Source organism: Diabrotica undecimpunctata, chromosome 3 (assembly GCF_040954645.1).
Source record: "Diabrotica undecimpunctata isolate CICGRU chromosome 3, icDiaUnde3, whole genome shotgun sequence".
Taxonomy (NCBI): Eukaryota; Metazoa; Arthropoda; class Insecta; order Coleoptera; family Chrysomelidae; genus Diabrotica; species Diabrotica undecimpunctata.
The window spans coordinates 45,713,046-45,718,625 of NC_092805.1; positions in this window are offsets into that span (position 1 = coordinate 45,713,046).

Below are 5,580 nucleotides of genomic sequence, written 5' to 3' on the forward strand. Positions count from 1 at the left end.
TTTTTTTTCATTACCTCCAATAGTAGTAAGAACAGATATAGATGGTCCCGTTTATTTTTAGAATAATAAAAAGATATTCAGGTTGTTGCTAATAAATAAAGTTTGTAATTTAATGACAAACTACATTTATTAACTGAAAACTGAAAGTAATCACTTATTTATAAGTTTGGGTGACGTTAATTTCTATATATTTAAATATAAATATTATTTATAAGGGATTAACCGGTTGGCTGCCACAATGGTATGTAAAAAATGATATAATTTTTTAATAATTATAATAATAATAATGTTTTTTGTGCAAAATTAGATATAAATTAATATATAAATAGTTTTACGTTTTGGCCATATTGTTCAGTAAGCCGTACGTTGAACATACTTTGAAGAGAAGCCACATGTGCTACTCGCAGCCCCAAAACAAAGATATAGTTCTAATGGCCACGTGAAGCCAATGCGGCTGCTTATTGTTTTAACGGTACAAGGCCGAATAATCAGACATACCCGACAGACGTAACCGTAGTAACTATAGTAAAATTCATTAAGCGATGCAGGGAGATGTAAACATTAGCACGTGTAGGCCTGCAACAGGGCCGTATTTGGGATTATCTTTTTGTTTAGTCAGAATACATATTATCTTATAAAATACGAAATTTATATTTTAATTTTGCAAAAGTGCTCGACAAAGAACCTGATTGTTTAAATTGAAATTCGATAATAGGAACCATTTATACAGGGCGAAAAACCCAAGAATTTATTTTTTTGCCACCAATTTTATGTACAGAGTGCCTGCAAAAAATATAAGTTTTATTTTTAATTTTTACTATACTTAGTTGTTTGTACAGTTCTAAAAAGTTTCATAATAATTCATAAATATTATATATATATATATATATATATATATATATATATATATATATATATATATATATATATATATATATATATACAATTATATAATTATTAATATGTCGTGACTCGTCACTTTTAAATTATCTAAATCTGAAAATTTTAGAGAATGCATATGTAGGTACTATAAATATGTCATCAGAACTAAACGTAAAGTCAAGCAATGAGGCATGCAAGTCATAGGTTTAATGATAACTCACCGGTAAAACATGACGGCAAACAAATTCAACAAATTGTTTCTCATATATTAGTTTTTTCGTTACCGTTAAGTTTGGCAGGAAAGCGCTGTTGCCAAATAAAAACATATGTATTTATTACAACAGCTACCGGCCAAACCATGCCATCATGAATTGCCATCAATCAATGCCATCACTTGCCATCGTGAATTGGTGTCAGCATATAAACATTACGTTTGTTTTTCCAGTTCACTGCTAAAATATTGTCTTTGGTGCTCAAATCCTAATAAATTGTCTCGCACTGATGTAGCACTGTATAAACTGTTAATAAATCTGATACTATTCCAATTTCACCATCACACAGCACAAACATTTTTACTCCAAATCGGTGTCTTTTCGAGGGGATATATCTAAAAAAGGAGATGTCTAAAAAGGAGTCTGTCATGCTCTGCTGGATTTACATTGTCGACGAAGTGTAAATATCGAAGTAGTTGAAGAATGCGATCTCTGGTCATATATTTTGTAAAAAAGTCCGTTTTTATCAATTAATCTGTTGTCCAGAAGTTTTTTCAATATTCGGTAAAATGTGGTTTTCGAAAAATTTGGCAAATCAGGGTCATCGTTCACCTTCTTTAAAACCTTATCAACGGTGGGTATTTCGTTGCTCATAAAAAAATTATGAATTAGTCTTCTAATGGCATTTTTGTCAAAATCATCAATTTTGTCAAACTTCTTTTTCCGGGTCAGACATACTTTTGGACCAGCGAATTGATGATTCGTTTTGTATTCCTTTATCACCGTAAACACACTTCTACTACAAACTCCAACTTCATTAGCCACTTTTTTCACAATATCTTCAACCACTAACCCGGGATTTTCTTGTCTTTCACATTTAAAAACGTTTAAAATGATTTCTTTAACTTCAACACTAAGAGGGCTTCTTTTACTTCGTTTTCGAGGAGGACTTCATGTATTTTTAACCAATTCATCAGCAGAATCAGTGGATGACATTTTTGGTTTCAATATCAGTTATTGAAATACGTGGTTATTGTTACACTAATCACAATCACGTATAGATAGGGTCGTTATACAAATAAAAATATATACTTAAATAGTTTTAAATCGCACAACAAATAATTGCTAATTCAACATTAACAGCATAAATATAATTTATTGTCCTTTAACCATCAAGATGACTAAAAATATACTCACAAATCGATTCAAATTACAAAATTTCAATACCGAAATAAAATAAATACTTAAATCGTGTCCGAACCTCTATGAGTTCCGACGACGTCGGCAGTAACGAAATAAAGATGGACATTTCGGTTAGTTTTTAAATATTCTTGAAGAACTGTTACTTGCATGTATGCATAAAATATTCAATAATTTTATAAATCGGATTATTTTTTTACTTACTATGTATTCAGTGATAAAAATAGTGTATATACTATGCAATAAATACTAATAGTTGAGAAAATAAAAAAATTAATAAAGTGTCATAATTATACTGTTACTTATCGGAACGAGTAGACTCATTTGGAACATCTTTAACAATCATCTGTTAAATTTATCTTTGTTTATACGCCCTGCATCGCTTAATGAAAGTAGGTATATATGCTCACGATATGCAATATCGTTAGTTTACTGTATCGGGTGAATATGAGCTACGAGAAGAAGCTAAACCGGTTAGAAGCTTTATGGCACTTGATAAATTCACAATACGGTATAACTGGGAAGCGTATTCTAATATTGTTGTATTAAAGCAGATCCTCTCTGATGAAAATAAGCAGAAGATATTTGAAGATAATTTGTTCTTCTGATAAATATATTCCCTACGGATCATCAGACGAAGAAATTTCTACAAGAAAACGTGTCTAAAAGTTGCCACTTCAAAACCTCTAAATTTGGACAGAACTGAATTAAAAATCGACGAGAATGTGGGGAACACATTGATGGAAACAATTGAATATGTAACACAAAATAATACTACAGACAGTGGCAATGATAGCAGTGATCAAAATAAAAATAAGGGTCCTGATGGAGGTCTAGTTGGAAATATTGTGACAGGTCAAAATTTGAAACAGTTTGTTTTAACAGAGCCAACGTGCGGTATTTATATTCAGTTAATTAGAGACTATTACAACAAAACCCCATATGATTTATACCCTGTATTCTTCTCGAATTAAATTATAAATTTAATGGTCAATACAACTACTAGATATGCTTCCCAATTTAAAGAGAAGGAAAACGGACCAAAAGCAAGAATTCAAAATTGGCATAAGACAGAAAGAAGCAAGTGCAATAAAAAAAATATTGGTATTCTCCTTTGGATGGATTTAGTTTAGTATTCCACACTGGAGTATTATTGTTCCTAAAAGACATTATACCAAAATTTAATACATTCAATAATGTCAAGAAATTGGTTTCAAATATTGTTGAGGATGTGACATTTTCACAAAAATGAGGAGATAACGGAAGAAAGATTGCAAAAAATATCACCTCTCATGAATGAACTTCCGAAAAATTTTTAAAAATATGTCTCTCCAAAAGAGTCTTGGTGTATCGACGAAACTATAGTCCCTTTTAGATGATATTTAAATTTCAAGCACTTTATTAAAAATCAGGTTATGAAAAGGTTACAAATTGTTACAACTTAATAGTTTATTGTTGACAAACAGAAAAACCTTCCACTGTTGTTGTTAACAATAATCATAAAGCTTTTATTGGGCTACCTGATCACCAACTTCTTATTGCAACATCATTAGTCAATGCTTTTATACTACATCAACAGGTTACGAATGACAAGATGACCATTACTAGATTCATGGAACTTGTCATGTTGGAATTACTTCAAATACAAAATACGGAGCATTATCGTCCTAATGAAACTTTATTGCCCCAGCATGTGTTAAAAGATGTTGGTCGAAATGAAAGATGTGTTCAGTGTTATAAAAATCTTAGTGCAGCTGGTAGTCGAACACAAGGCCAAAAAAATTATCTTGTTTTTTTGCAGTTCATTAGTAGTGTACTAAATAGATGTATGTTTTCTCTTAAAAGTGCCCCCGCACCGATCAGCACTGCGACTTGTGCTTTCAATAAAGCATATAAAAACATGACTTCATGCAAATTTTTAGCTTCTCAGAGCCCATAGAACCTCTTAAATCTAAAAAGAAGCTTTTTTCGACTTTATTTTTTTCTGGACGCAATTTTGCTTTTAAAAAATCTGAAAAAATTCATGAAGATGTATCTTTTGAATACAAAATAGGCTGATCTTTTTTAAATTTTTATATTGAAAATTAAGCTTAAAATCATTGAAATTTTCAATAATTTCTTAGGTTATGTTAATAATTTTGATCTAACTTTAAAATAGTACTTTTGACGTGACAACGTCTTAAATTAGGTTGTGGCTCGGAGTCACTCATGAAAAAGTGTAACGCCCGCTCACGTCTGTTACGATGAGTCACCGAACGAGAGAGAGGCCCGCCGGACCGGCGAATGCCTTGCGTCTCTCTCCCACTCAAACATGATCGGTCCGCTGCGCGCGCAGCACTAGAGAATTAGGCGCGTTGAATCGGTGCGTGCTTGTGTCTCTGTCTTTCTCGAGCGTTCTTGGCGTTGGAAAACCGAGAAAGCGTCATAATACAAGTTCACACGTGTGGTTAAAGTATCGTCAGCTGTGTCTGTAGTGAAAATGTGGAGTGCTTAGATTCGTCTTTTACAACAACTACAACAATAAAGGTAAATAATTGTACACTAATATTTCATTATCGTAAACTATGATTGATTGATTAATTGTTAGATTGACACAAAAGTTGAGAAACTGAGTTTATAGGTTATGTCATACTATTGACAAATGTTGATAGTGTTAAGTAAATTATTAGTTTAAATCACTCTGCAATCAATCGTAATTCAGTCGATTGAGAAGAAACAGCGCGTTTCAACTGCAAACAACTATTGTGCAATTTAATAATATTCATATCAATAAATATTCTACCGAGAAAAAGACGTTGTCACGTAAAATCTTCGCCCGTAAAACCGACTTTACAGGCAACCGATTTTTTTTTATGTATTTTTTTTTTATCCTCTTAAATGGCCAAGGCAGAATTTTCAATTTCTGAGCGGAAAGCATCGAAAAATAAAAAAAAACCGATTTTTTACTCATTTATTTGCACATAACCTCAAAACTCAGTTGATAATTCAAAAATTTTCCACATTATCACATTCTTTTATAAAAGTCCCCATTTAACTCTTTCATAAAGATAAAATTCTAAAATACCACGTTTTTTATCCCTTTCGCACTTTTATTTATCTTACCTCAAAATCAAATAGTTAGATGTATGCTTTTCCATCTATTTTTTTACGGGCTATAAATCATCATTGTTAAAATAATCATTTCTAACTTGCAAATTCTCAAATTGCTAAAAAATCGTGTTTTTCTAATATTTTCCCACTTTATTGGCTCATAACCTTAAAATCTAGTAGCTAAATTATCGAATTT